Below are 15278 nucleotides of genomic sequence, written 5' to 3' on the forward strand. Positions count from 1 at the left end.
CTCAAATATTTTCCCAGATACAGCACTCAATTCTGCACCGGTGTCAATCAACACGTTTAGTTGTAGGTCGTGCATATTAACAGACACTACTATCTGTCTACACTTGTCCCCGACTGTTTCTTTATTTTCCCACAGTAAATCCTCGTCTATATCCAGGTCATTCCAGAAAAAACCATCCGGCTTTGATCCTAAATCCGGTTTATCTGGCGGCTTTTTCAGCCTCTGTTCACATACAGTTTTAATTTCAACACGTCTGTCCTGAGGCTTAGTCTGTAGCTTCGCCTCCAATACCGAAACCTTTTCCTGTAACTCGTCAACTAGTGAGTGTTGCATTGCTATCGATTCACTAATTGTCACCTTCGTTGATTCCTCTTTAGCCAGATTGATCTCATCTGCCAATCTACCTGGAGAAATGTGCCCAGTAGTATCTGCAATTACTTCCTCTAGATCTGCGCAACCCACACTGCTATCGTCTGACTGTATAATGTCAGCTCTAACCTCATACACGCTGTAATCTATGTGCTTTTCTACCAATCGTGTCCGGCTATCACTAGAATCTTCGTAATCTTTCTCCTTAATACTCTCTCAACGTTTAAACTGGAGGTTTGCGTCGGATGGGTCGGCTACTTCTATAACTTTCGGTAAAGTCTGCCGGTTATGGCCAGAACTTTCCGTTACTACTTCAACATCTAACTCCTGCAGGACGAAACACGACGAATCTTGCTCGTGCTCCCCATTAACATCAACTATTTCTGGTAAAGTCTGCCGGTTAGGGCCAGAACTTTCCATCACTTCACAAATACTATCTTCCTGTGGGACGAGACGCGGCAAATTCTGCCCGCGCTCTCCATAAATGCTTCTCCCGTACAGGCCCCTATAATCTCTTAGTTCGTCGTATAAGCGACCGAACTGCCTTAACCAGACCTCATCCCTCTCTGCATCCCCTCGCTCAATGGCGGACGTGTTATCCGACATCTGATCTTCTCTCAACACTTGCGAATCAGTCTTAAACTCAATCTCCAGTTCCGCTGTGGGTATTACAGCTTCCACTTTATAGTCGATTTCCGGAACACTACTTAAATTGTTCTCACTGACAGTGAATGTATTTTCTACTGCCGTGTCTACAGCTGATCTACTACTTGTGGGCGCACTCCTTTCTCCTAATACTGGCACACTCTCCCGCCGTTGATTATTCCATACGGAATTTTCATAACGACGACACCTGGGTTTTCTCCTGTTATTGGGCCGCCAAAATTTCTCCACGCCCGGTCGGCCCCTCACCGGCGCGGCTAATGGTTTCCCTGTCTCGTCCCAGCAGATACGCTCCCCGGATACTGCTGAGGCGGCTGGTCACACCCTCTGGCGTTATTACTATTCTGCGCAGCCCGTATCATGCTAGTATGATACTGGTTTCCGTCATTCCGGTTATTATTTGCATTGTACCGATTGTCATTACGGCCCGAACCATTATTGTTATTGCTGCCAAGATTGCGGTATGCATTATTCCCATAGTTATCGTTGTTGTGGTTCCTGTTGTTGTTACCACGGCCTCCACCACTGTCGCGATTATTGCGCCAATTGTCCTCGTCCTCAACTCTTTCCAGGAAATCATTGATTGTCCTGTAATTGCTTCCTACGTAGCGTTTTGTATCATCTGGAAGCTTCTTGTAGAGTTCCCAGACTATTTCGGATTCCGTGCGGCGATCACGCAAATATTCCAACTTGCGGATCCAGCCCTCACAAAACTCCTTCATCGAAACGCGCGAATTCGCATCGAAAGGCCTCGATACGACAAATTCGCGCCAGACACCTTGCTGTTTCTGCTCTGACCAGTATTCAGCCAGAAACAAATTTTTAAACTCGTCAAAAGTCAGGTTCGTAATGTTGAGGTTTAAGCCCCAACGCTTGGCATCACCAGCCAACACATCAATAACCGCATTAATTTTTCTCTCATTAGTCCATGATCTGGGTAAAACTCTTTCACAATTTTTAATGAAATCCGTCGGGTGTATACCGCCTTTTTTCAAGGGGTCGAACCGCTCCTCTTTCGTCAACAACTCCGAACTATGTGCACAGATTGGCACATAGCTCTGTTTTTCGTCAAGTTTCCTTTCTAATTCCGACACCCTCGTAATCACTTGGCAAGTGGTTGTCGCAAGCGTTTCCACTTCCCTCTTTTTCTCTTCGCAGGTATTAGCCTGCTTCGTCACTTTGGTATCTACTTCGGATACTAAAGCCTTTAAAGTTTCCACCTTCTGATGATCCTCTTTTCTCACTAATTGAATTTGTTCCGTCACCTTATTCTCGATGATCGGAGCAACTGCGTCTCCTACACTTTTCTCGATTCTGCTAATTTCGGAATCAAAACGAGTATTTATGCTCGCAATTTCCGCCTGAACGCCTATCATTTCCTGTTTAAGATTACCGATTTCGGTATTAATTACAACAATATCTTCTTTGATTTTATCAACTTTTGTGTTAACAACTCCAACATTGTTGATAACAACGTTAATAGCTTTGTTCTGATTGTCTAGCATCCGTTCAAATTTTTCAGACTGAGCTTCTTGCTTGGCAGCCCGAGCTTCTTGCTTGGCAGCCTGATCTTCTTGCTTGACCGATTGACTCTTGATTTCGTTAATCAAAACGTTCAATAAATCAGTTAAATTCCCGGAAACTACCGGTTTTACTTCCGTAGCGGCTTCCTCTTTAATTGTCCCCCCGTATTCGTCATCAAGGGATTCAGATTTGATTTTCACTTCTGATTCCGAAACATTTTCTAAAGTTTGGAATTCCATTTCTGCTCTTTGTTGCGTTTCGGCGGTCGCGTCTTTCATGCTAGCCGCCTGCCCCTGAACAATGGGTACCGCGGTGCGCGTTTCCCACTCTTCGACCGATTGTTCCGTATCGAAGTCTACCAAATTTTGGCAATTGTTGCCTTCACTCATTTTAATAATTTTCAATATAACTGCCAAATCTCAAATATAATTAGGATTACTCCCACTACTTATTCTCGCTGACGTAACGGCCTGTACGTTACAAACACCCAGTCCCAGAGTGGAGAAAATCTCCTGCCTCAGTCGGGAATCGAACCCGGGCCCCTCGGCGTGGCATTCCGCCGTGCTGACCGCTCAGCTGAAGGGGGCGGACAAAATAAAACGTTATTCATCTGGAAAGGCAACTCAGTGGACGACCAGTTGCCGCATTGGGGTGAAGATTCCAGCCTTAGTCACCTATAAGCAGCAGTGAGCATGGGTGCATTGAAACAGGCGCCAGCTGCGGAGGCCTATAAGCAGCAACTTTCACTGAACGGTCGTTAAATAGACACTGTCGGTAGCCCCTTGGTTCATCCGGCCGGTCAGCCGCTCTTCGACATCCATTCACCCCTACACGTCTGCGCAGCCGTCGTTCCCCCCTGTAATCTGTGCTCAGTAGTGCAACATAGTTCCCTCGGCGCCGCTTTTGGATAGCGCCGTTTTGCCATGCACGTTATACTTTAACCATGGCGGCACACGAACAGTTTACAAACTTAGCTGTTTCGGAAATGCTTAAGTTCTTGGCCCGAAAGCAAATGATCATACCTTTCAGACGTTAGCTAAATCGCTCCTTTTCCGCATTACGGCTACGAGTGTTGGACCATATTATTGCATAAGATTTTCGTCCTCATGTTCAGCTTAGAAATTATTTCTCTGTAAATGCAACTTACCATATCCAGGGCAGTTGCTGTGTGGTTTAATGTATTGGCAAGGCCTAATTTGACGTCTTAGCAAAGTATAAAGCTTCTTCTTTCCGTCGATTAGTTCAAATCCTCACATTTTCTGAGTAACGTTCACAAGCGGCAAGAAATTAGTCACACAAGGCTACAGCACGCTAATCCCGTGCAATACTGCCTCTACCATTGATAATGGCCTCAATTAGTCAAGGATGAGAACCCACAAATTTTTTTCAGGTATGCCGTATCCAGTTGTGCGTACCAAATTGCGCGGCTGTTGATTACTATGTTTCACCTGATGTCTCAAACAGTCTCGGAGATTTTCTCTTGCATTAAGATCAGATGATTCAGCTGCCCTGCCGTGGCACAACAGGCGATCCGAGTACCCGTGAGACCAGGAACGTATGTGTGCACCCCTGTGAACAACGCTGATGTCATCTTGAAAGCCGGCCGTAGTGGCCGTGCGGTTCTAGGCGCTACAGTCTGGAGCCGAGCGACCGCTACGGTCGCAGGTTCGAATCCTGCCTCGGGCATGGATGTGTGTGATGCCCTTAGGTTAGTTAGGTTTAATTAGTTCTAAGTTCTAGGCGACTGATGACCTCAGAAGTTAAGTCGCATAGTGCCATTTGAGCAAATCATCTTGAAAGACGGCAGTATCTATAACATATTCATCATAAGCAAGTGAAAGAAATGGCAGACGTGGACACCGAAAATGTTAGAACAACCATCCTGGTTCACTTTTGGCAACGGCCTTGCCGCAGTGGATAAACCGGTTCCCGTCAGATCACCGAAGTTAAGCGCTGTCGGGCGTGGTCGGCACTTGGATGGGTGACCATCCGAGCCACCATGCGCTGTTGCCATTTTTCGGGTTGCACTCAGCCTCGTGATGCCAACTGAGGAGCTACTCGACCGAATAGTAGAGGCTCCGTCAAACAAAACCATCATAACGACCGGGAGAGCGGGGTGCTGACCACACGCCCCTTATATCCGCATCCTCGCCCCCCCCCCCCTTACCATCCACATCACACAACTTCGTCCACAAACTGTGGCTTAAACGTCTCATTGGACCGCCGTTGCACTCGACGCCTTGCGTTATTTGAAAAGATGCGAAATCGCGAATCACCGGAGTACACTACACGTCTTTTTTTTCTGTCATCAGTCAGCTACTGTCCATTTTCTGTGTTCATTGTCTCACTGAAGTAGTTCATCTTTTTTGCGCTCCTCTGAGCTAAATATCCGACTCAAATTGTACGTTATATGCAGTTCCTTCGAAATGCTCGAAAACTGGTTGAGATGTAGCTGCAGTCACTGTCCGTAGCAATTACTGTATGGTTGGAAACAGATTGTCATTGAAAGTGCGTGACACTCGTCTCCGAACCCAGTTGAATAGTGTCTTTTTACGACTACTGTTCTTACGTCGTGTTGGTACAACAACAAACTGGACAACATCATTGACAGCGTTGTATGGGGAAATCCAAACACTCTACCTCCTTTCTGCCATTCTGTCACGTCTCCACGTGATATTACTGTGCTGATTCTATGTAACCGACTGACACACACGTATCACTTACGTCAGTGTTGTAGAGTCGCATGATCGCTTGGTACCAGCTTTACAGCACCCACAACGCTCCAGATCAATCGATGTGTCCTTTTAAGGAGGCTATTAATGTTTTGTACGATGAGCTTATTTTGTCCGGAATACACAGGGTTTCCCGAGAGTAATGTTCAATCTTCATTCGAAGCAAAAAGTCCAATTAACGTGGGCCCTAAAACACATACCTTAAGAACTACGAGCACTTCATCTTTGATACTGTGAAACAAAATTCTTCTAGCGCAAGCTCTTTGCTTTCCATAGTTTGAGAGATGGTAGTATGGACCAAAACAAGGAATACCCGTCCGGTAAACATGTGCTGTAAAGTACATATCTTAAGAGCTATGAGCACTTGTTTATCTTAACTACTGTGAAACATATCTCTTTGACTGAACAACTGCTGACGGTTTTTAAGGTACGTATTTCAGAGCCCACGTTTACCAGACTCTTTTGCTTCGAATGATCGTTCTTGTCATATCCCTGAATACTGAGCATTCCTCCTGGGATACCCTATCATTGACCCTGTTATCAGAAATACCTGCGCATTATTCCAAATTTTCTTTTGTGCGTAATATTTTAGGAATGTTGAAAGCTTTTTTTCTGTAACGTTGATATTTCACTTGTTGTGTTGCGGCGGCGCGGTTCTTTCCGTCCCTTTACGACGGACCTGCACCTACCTCTGAACATTGTCTCAGCATGTCAGCAGTAGGAAAGATGAGTGAAACCTACCGTACTTCGACGTGAACCAGGCTGCAATTTAAGTCACTAATCTACGTTTCGGGAGAAAGTTTTAACACAAATGAAAGTTTGGAAATTTTGTCCTCGATATGTTCTGAAACTTGGTGAACAAGTATCACTGCCAAGCCCGTGCTAGTCTTAACACAGTCACTCATAATCCCTTTCACTCACGTTAGCAAGTTTATGGTGCTGCATTTCCCGAAAACACAAAAATACTGATTGTTTTTGATTGATAATGCTCGCCAAATATTAAGTATGTCGGTACCTAATGCAGTCACAGTTTTTAGCCATTGACCTGCTCAATACGCCACGCGGAATATATGTCTTATCTCGTCACAAAATTCACTTAAAAATTCCGAAATTTCTACACGCCCATCGGAATAATTATTCCGTCACTTTACCACACTTTTGATGTATGAAACACTGCTAGATATGGCAACTTATCGTTTCCATCGGAACTACTGCTACACACGTCCGAACTGTTTCATGGCTAGGCTCCCATCCTTCTCTAGAATACTTTAAGTCTTCTCTACCAGCAGAGAAAGGCGCGCGAAGAATATTCCTTTACCATTGGTCAGTTTACTCAACAGCCAATAGCAAAACAACATTCTCCCGCGTCAATCCGCGCTTTTCATCAATAACCAATCGCAAAATAGCAAACCTAACGACTGCACTTTTTACCGACGTAATTTTATAATATCCTGAAGTTTTGTTTATGCATAAAGTTATTTACTATTGTTATTTATACCTGAATTAACTTTCCCTTTACCATAAACTTACTTTACAAATCTATTCTACAAAAATCCCCTTTGTTCGTATCCATACTTCTTTGAAACGTTCCCACATTAAATCCTACTACACAACTCGTTAAATAATTATCTTCATATTAACCTTAAACCACACTCACGCATCATTCATGCTGCTAAAACACATTTATAACATTTTACATACACAAAAAGACATAATAACACTTTATGAAAATACTAGAATAGTTTATGAAAAACGTTCTATTACTTTAGTGCACTCTAGTGGGCACAATCGAAACTAAAATCACGCCCCCCCCCCCCCTATTCAATATTGTCCTCTATCGGCTGATACATAAACTATGTGCGCGTCCAGTCTCGCGTCACCATCTGTCATTATCCAGCTCTGAGACACATCTCCCACTTAACCGCTTCCAAGGCAGGATCGTTATACGGCGCTACGCCTCAGTGTTCCTGGACTTTTGCCCACAAATGCACACTAGTCTTCCCCTGTTTTTAATTGAGGACAACTTCTCATTTCAATTAATAATTTTATACTTTCCAATGTCTGGGCCCATTTTCAGCGTGACGTCCAGCATCTACTGCGCTTAGTTGCCGCTACTTCGTTTTGTTTTCATTCATTTTTTTCTGCGGCTGTTTTTTAATGTGAGCATCCATCATTTCATAATCATAATTATTATGTTATCGACAATCGTTAGATAGTGTCTAACTCATCGGCACGCTATTTGCACTCATCCCATAAACCATCCTGTGAGAGACCAGGGAGCGTAACTATGTTAACATTTACTCGCCGTAATCACTGACAGTTGAAAGTCCACTGCACCGTATGCTTCGAGTTGTTATCGCTTGTGACGTGTCCGTTAATTCCGTTGTGGCATTGGTGAAGTTTGGCCATCTAGAGCCGTTTCCATCTAATGCGAGAGTTACGGATGCTCTCCAAGTGCCCTCTCCAGTTAGAGTGTGAGGCAATAGGGCGAATGAGTAAGTGATAAGGCTTGAAGTGGCTCATAAGGGAACAACCGGGGCGAGGTCGACCGTATGAGAACGCGACGGGCGAGGTGACGGCCACAGGAAAGCTATGCGAGCGACGCAAGGTACCAGACCTGCATCCGCACGTGCTACTGAGTTCTCGTGTTTACGGGGAAACGTTGCGGTGTTAACTCTGGCCGGTCGTGGTGGCCAAGCGGTTAAAGGCGCTACAGTCTGGAACCGCGCGGCCGCTACGGTCGCAGGTTCGAATCCTGCCTCGGGCATGGATGTGTGTGATGTCCGCCCGCATCTCGTGGTCGTGCGGTAGCGTTCTCGCTTCCCACGCCCGGGTTCCCGGGTTCGATTCCCGGCGGGGTCAGGGATTTTCTCTGCCTCGTGATGGCTGGGTGTTGTGTGCTGTCCTTAGGTTAGTTAGGTTTAAGTAGTTCTAAGTTCTAGGGGACTTATGACCACAGCAGTTGAGTCCCATAGTGCTCAGAGCCATTTTTTTTTGTGTGATGTCCTTAGGTTAGTTAGGTTTAAGTAGTTCTAAGTTCTATGGGACTGATGACCTTAGAAGTTAAGTCCCATAGTGCTCAGAGCCATTTGTTAACTCTGTATACAGCTTGACGCATCAGATTCTAGATCCCTGCATCTGTTATCGTACTAGCATTGGAATGACGAGAGTTCCAATCGTTGTTTTTAGTTAACCAGGGTAATTTGAGAATTGTACATTTCAAAATGGTTCAAATGGCTCTGAGCACTATGCGACTTAACTTTTGAGGTCATCAGTCCCCTAGCACTTAGAACTAATCAAACCTAACGAACCTAAGGACATCACACACATCAATGCCCGAGGCAGGATTCGAACCTGCGACCGAATCGGTCGCTCGGCTCCAGACTGTAGCGCCTAGAACCGCACGGCCACTCTGGCCGGCTGTACATTTGCGAGAAAATTCTACAAAGAGGAGAAGGGAGTGGTTGAGAGGGAGCGAAATTACGTCTAGACATCACGGATGCGTCTATATCGAGTACCGGCAGGCCCTTATCGTGGAGGGGGGGGGGGGGGCGGCAAGTCGGGGTGTCTGCCCTGGGGCGGCAATTTCAGGGGGCGCCACCAAATTCATATTCTTGAACACAAACATCTTGTTTCACAAAGCGCCTAGCACTCAGAACACGTTGGTCTTTCGTTCTGTTCATGCGATTTTGAAACGCATCCCTGTTGGTTTGTGAATATTTTTGGACACATTCTAAGATGATGTCTTAAAGAATCAGAGTTGATTTTTGAATGCGTGCATATTGTACATGATGTCTCTGCCAGGGAAATCCCCATCGCATCTAGAAATAAAAAACCTTCCCGCAGACAAAAGGGGACGAGGCTATTTAAAAAAAAAAATGTTCAAATGGCTCTAAGCACTATGGGACTCAACATCTGAGGTCATCAGTCCCCTTGATTTAGAACTACCTAAACCTAACTAGCCTAAGGAGATCACACACATCCATGCCCGAGGCAGGATTCGAACCTACGACCGTAGCAGCAGCGCGGTTCTGGACTGGAGGGCCTAGAACCGCTCGGCCACAGTGGCCGGCTGGGCTATTCGACTGAGCCGAATAAATCCGATCGGGTGAATGTCAATCGCTGTTTGTTTACATTGTTGACTGGGTGTGGGAATGACCAGCATTGTTATGACTATTAGCGAAATCCATAGATTCAGACTATCAGAGTGGAAATAAACGACTAATAGGAATAACCGTTAAGAAATATTACGCATTATTTTCGGTGTATCTGAGAAAATGAAATTTTGACAGATTATTTTTGCCAGATCGCTACACTACTAAGGGCCAGTTGTGCAGTCTCCGGTTAGCAGCCGCTTAAATTCTATTCTCGGAATAGTTTCGAAAACTCGTTGTGTGAGCACGTAATAACGGCTAACGGGCGAATCAGAGGGGGTAACAAAACCTGTGATACTGACAGGGTTAGTGAAGTTAACTGGAGAATAAGTTTTGATAATGGCAAGAATAGTTACAGAATTAGCGACGACAAGATTGATTGTTAGAACGAGGGAGGAGAAGAAACGGGCTCTCCTCACAAATTACGTGGAAGAGTATGACGATTTCAAGTTATACAAAAATTTCGTACTATTACTACTTTTCGATCTCACCCTTGATAAACTGTTTCCTCAAGGTTCGAATCCTGCCTCGGGCATGGATGTGTTTGATTTCCTAAGGTTAGTTAGGTTTAAGTAGTTCTAAGTTCAAGGGAACTGATGACCTCAGATGTTAAGTACCATAGTGCTCAGAGCCATTTCAACTGGTACTTTGTGAATTATATTCTGTCGTGTTATTTGTGTAAGTGAGGTAGATAAAAATGACCATTTGTGCCAAAACAGTCTCGCTTATTTGACGTGTATAACAATTACTGCAATATTAGAAAGACCTATTTCGTTTTATCTAGCAGACAGTGACAAAATAGACGTAATCTAATCGAGAAACCATACTAATTTTGGGTACTAGCAGGTTTTTCAGTATTAGACACCGACATTTTGATTTTTCATGCAGCAAAACGATTGACGAACTTTGATGAGGTAGTAGATTCTTTCGCAGAAAGGAAAACACGCCGTGTAAAACTGTAGCAAGATTAGAGAGAAAAAAATGCTGGGACCTAAGAATTTAAGAAATGTGTACTGTCTTGCTTGTCCCTTGTCTTTACTGCATTTATGTTTCCTACATTTAAGAGTTCTTCTTCTCCTGGTTACAAACAATCCAACCCAGTACTAATCATGAGGATTCAAAAAAAAAAAAAAATAAAGAAAAGAATAGCTCCTTGTCACAGTTCGCGCGGCTTCCCCGTCGGAGGTTCGAGTCCACTCTCTGGCATGGGTGTGAATGTTGTACGTAGCGTAAATTAGTTTAAGTTAAATTATGTAGTGTGTAAGCTTTGGGACCGATGACATCAGCAGTTTGGTCCCATAAGAACAGAAAAAAAGAGGGGGTAGGATGTCAAACCGACTCACTGGGAGCAGGAGAGGCACCACAGGACATTTTGATTTCCTGGATATAGGTTTGATGGCTTTCATTACAAAATATACGCGTTTGAATTCCACAGGGCGAAATACTGTGACGTGCGATAGAAGAAAGCTGCGTGAAGAGGTGCGGAACTGCATGTTGGAACACTTAAAACCAAATAACATGTCTTACATTTCTTCGAACGTATATGTTTTATATATCAAACTCCTCAGAAAGATGTGCGCTACAAAGTGAACTCATTTTTGGAAAATCGATTTTTTTAAATTTTTCACGTCCTATCTCAAACGATCGAGAGGGAAGGGGGAAAGGGGATTCACTATCGAGTTTTTCCTCCGGCTCTGAAATATCGTAGATCCGGGGCTCGGCACCGGTACTGGAATTCAATAGTCTCGTTATTTTACTCGGGTTGTTACTTAAAATAAAAAAACCCTTATTAAACAGGTTTTAACTAGTCAACAAGTCGCAGTCTTCATATACAGAGCAATTCGAAATGAATATATCGGTTGAAGATAGTTTTAACACTATTTCACGCATAGCGATACACGTAGAATTATCCGCCCGGATAGCCGTGCGTGATAAAGCTCCGCTTTCGTGACAGGGAAGTGCGCCAGCCCGGATCGAATCCAACCGGCGGATTAAGGGCGAGGGTCGGTGTACCGGCCAGACTGTGTATGGTTTCTGGGCGGTTTCCCACATCCCACTCGATGAATAAGAGGCTGCTACTCAGGTGGCGTCTCAGTTACACGATTGCCAAACACTTAGAAAACTTTCGCTCTCTCCCACATGGCTAATACTACACGCAGGCATTTGGGGTACACACATTCCGTCCCGGAAGGGGGATAGGGGTAGGGTTGGGGAGGGTTATGGGGAGAGGGGAAGAGGATGAAACAGGTTGGTGACAAGAAGGGCTCCGAAGCATCCCTTAGAGTAACAATACCAAATACGCTAAATAACAATACCGACCCTGCACGGATACGGGACAAATGCACGAGAGAAAGAAGATACGTCTTTAAGAATTACAGGGAACTAGCTGACCGGGATGTCTAATATCTGCCACACAAAGCGAATGACTATGGCTTGTTGATACAGCGAATATAAGCCGCATGGGAAATTTCAATCGCTTCAAATCGAATGGCATTTTTAAAATACTGGAAATCAAGGAAATGCGAGAAAGGGTCTTCACCCGCGCATACCTCGCGATGATGGTGGGCTTCTATTACGTTCGGCCAGTCTTGTTCCTTTTCGTATGTCACAACGGCAAAGAATCAATAAATATGAGTTTGCAATCATGTTCTGCCAAATATCCATGTTTTTGATTTGCAGCTCCTTGTATTGGCCGTGTTTGCAGTTAAAAATGTTGGATGTGAGGTCCGCCAGTTATGCAAAACACCGTTTTTCTCAGTACCCAAACATGTTTCGGCACCACTGTGCCATCATCAGTGTGTTCTGGTGTAGTGAAAAGTGTCTTACTACGTTACTTGTGGAAAATACTTGCTATAGTGTGTTCTGCTGTAGTGATAAGTTTCTTACTGCGTTATTTGTGGAAAATATTTGCTATAGTTACGTGTGCATCACAAAATCTCAGCATGATACGGAAAATGGGAGCGCTTGCCACACGAAAACGTGACAAGCTACCTGTAGTAATTAACACAAAGGTGATCCAGAAAATTCATGCACACCAAATGTAAAGAACAAATAAAAACGAAAACCTACTAATGATGGCAGAGTGGTGCCGAAACAAGTTTGGGTACTGAGAAAAACGGTGTTTTGCATAACTGGCGGACCTCACATTCAACATTTTCTGCCAAATTCTCGAACTTTCGTTCGTCCTACGGTCTAGTGACGTCCGATGGGGCTACCTCCAAGTCAGGTATTGCCGCTGTAACCTATTCTAGCGACAGGAATTACAGTCAGTTTCGGGTTTTATTGAAACAAAAAAAAAATGTGCACAAAATGACCAAGAGATGGCTCTTCATAAGATACAAAAACAATAACCAGCATAACAGTTGATTTTTCCCAAATACGATGTTCTTTATAACAAACGCTCAACATGTCGGCCGTCATTCACCAACAATACCTGCATTCGATTGGACTCTGTTGTGAACAGCGCTGACAGCACACTCGTATAAATACTGTAGGTATTGTGAGAAATTGCCGTCGGAAGTTGTCTTTTAGCATCCCTAATGAGGTCGGACGTTGGTGATGGACTTGCGAGTTCGGGTAACCTCACAACTAATATTCACACGAATTGAGGTCTAGCGACCTGGGACGTCAAGCAGACGGAAGTGGAGGCTCATCATGCGATCCTCACCAAACGATGTACGCAAGCGATCTTTCACACGTTCAGCAGTATGGAGTGGAGTGCCATCCTGTAAAAAAGTCGTACCTTCTAGCAGTGTTTATCAGTCAGTCTGCGAATGATGCAGTTCCGTTACATGTAAGCGTACCTCGCACCAGTTACGCTCATAGTTTGAAAAACAGTACACCGTACTTCCTAAAAGAAAAAGAGTAGGATCACGACTAATGTGGTAAATCCACACCACACTGTGACCCACTCGTCATGCAGTGGGGTTTAAGCGACACTTCTAGGATTTTCGATAGCCTAAATTCTGCAGTTGTGAGTTTTATGCAGCGTCACTTATGTGTTGCTGTCCAGAGCCATCTGTCGCACGGTTTTTGCATCCTTTTTCGCTTTCAATAAAACTCCATGGCATTAACGGCATGTGCGTCAAGTTTTACCTCTCTGCCCGCATCATTCCGAGAATTAGTGCATTTTCAAATGTTAATGTTCTTTTGGGCCTCCCTGTACTTTATAGACGTTCGATATGATTCCCCTTGGGCACACGGACCTCATCTGAGAGACAATGCTTTTCATGCAATACATTCTAAAGCATGTATGGAGTAACCAATGTGAGAGAAATTTTCAGTTTCTGTTCAGGAATTATTTTCGGGAGAGGAGGCAAATATTCAAGGTCTTTCATATAATCAGTAAAAAGGAAATCTGGGGTATCAGGTCCGAAGACCTAGGTAGCCACGAAGGAAACACGACATCATTCAGTGGTTTGGAAGATGATCATTTGAAAAGGAGTGAACCTCCAAACCCAGTGACGGAGTTCTCCCGCTTACTGAAAATTTTAATCTGTGCTATCTGTGTGAATATGTGGAACCAACTATTCTGCAAGCAAATACATGTAAATGTTTGCTTCTAACAATCAGCTTAAAAAATGGACCTCAACTTCAAATAAGGATTTCAATCGTGACATCTCAATTGCTTATACACATTCCTGATCTCCTACTGATTTTTTACTGATCTCGTAAAGGTTAGTCTGAAATTTTACGTTGTACTAGTCTACTTTGTTCGTTCAAGCATGATGGTAAGTTTGATGAAATATAAGAAACAACGATATGTGTACACTTACGCATACAGTCATTAGGCGCTTCTCAGCTACAACTGCTTCTCTGAGCTGCGGCTATTTAGCTTGTTACTTATATTAATGGATTGCTTACGCCACCTCTCAGGTTTCTAGTCCTACCGCTCGAAGACGTGAAACCAAAACGCACGAACGAATCTGTAAAAAGTCTTACATTGCTGTGTCGCTCTGGAATTTATGTCACATGAGGACGTCTTGAACTATAAGTTATCAAGCGTTTTCAGGCACACAATCAAAACATTTTAAATTTTCGTTTGTTACTGTTGTTGTTGTGGCCTTCACTCCGAAGATTGGTTTGATGCAGCTCTCCATGCTGTTCTGTTTTGTGCAAGCTTCTTCATCTCCATGTAACTACTGTAGCCTACATCCTTCTAAATCTACTTACTGTATTCATGTCTTAGTCTCCCTCCACGATTTTTATCCCCCACACTTCCGTCCAGTATTAAACTGATGCCATGATGTCTCAGAATGTGTCTTGCCAACTGTTCCCTTTTTCTACGCAGATTGTGCTACAAATTTCTTTTCTCTCCAATTATATTCAATTCTTCCTCGTTAGTAATGTGATTTACCCACCCAGTCTTCAGCATTCTGGGTACCACCACATTTCAAAACTTATAGTATCTTCTTGTCTAAACTGTTTATCGTTCTTGTTTCACTTCCGTACAAGGCTACACCCCTCACAACTACTTTCAGGAAAGACGTGCTGACACTTAAATCTATATTTAATTATCCCCTCTGAATTACATGATTTAATTCGACTATATTTCATCTTATATCTTCCTTTCAAGACACTATCCATTCCGTTCAACTGCTCTTCCAAGTATTTGCTGTCTCCGACAGAATTTCAATGTCGTCGGCAAACCTCAAAGTTAATATTTCTTCTCCCTGGATTTTAATTCCTACTCCAAATTTTTCTTTGGTTTCCTTTACTGCTTGCTCAGTGTACAGGTTGAACAGGCAGCAACACTGTCTCACTCAGTGCTCAACCACTGCTTCGGTTTCATAACTACCGTCTAGTTTCTGTAGAAGTTGTAAATAGCGTTTTACTC

At 43.8% G+C, this 15278-nt stretch overlaps 1 pseudogene; it reads left to right on the forward strand.

The window, feature by feature from the left end:
• Window positions 1-4451: 4451 nt before the first annotated feature.
• On the forward strand, window positions 4452-4569 carry LOC126413698 (5S ribosomal RNA; annotated as a pseudogene).
• Window positions 4570-15278: the final 10709 nt, after the last annotated feature.

This window comes from Schistocerca serialis, chromosome 7 (genome assembly GCF_023864345.2).
Source record: "Schistocerca serialis cubense isolate TAMUIC-IGC-003099 chromosome 7, iqSchSeri2.2, whole genome shotgun sequence".
Lineage (NCBI taxonomy): Eukaryota > Metazoa > Arthropoda > Insecta > Orthoptera > Acrididae > Schistocerca > Schistocerca serialis.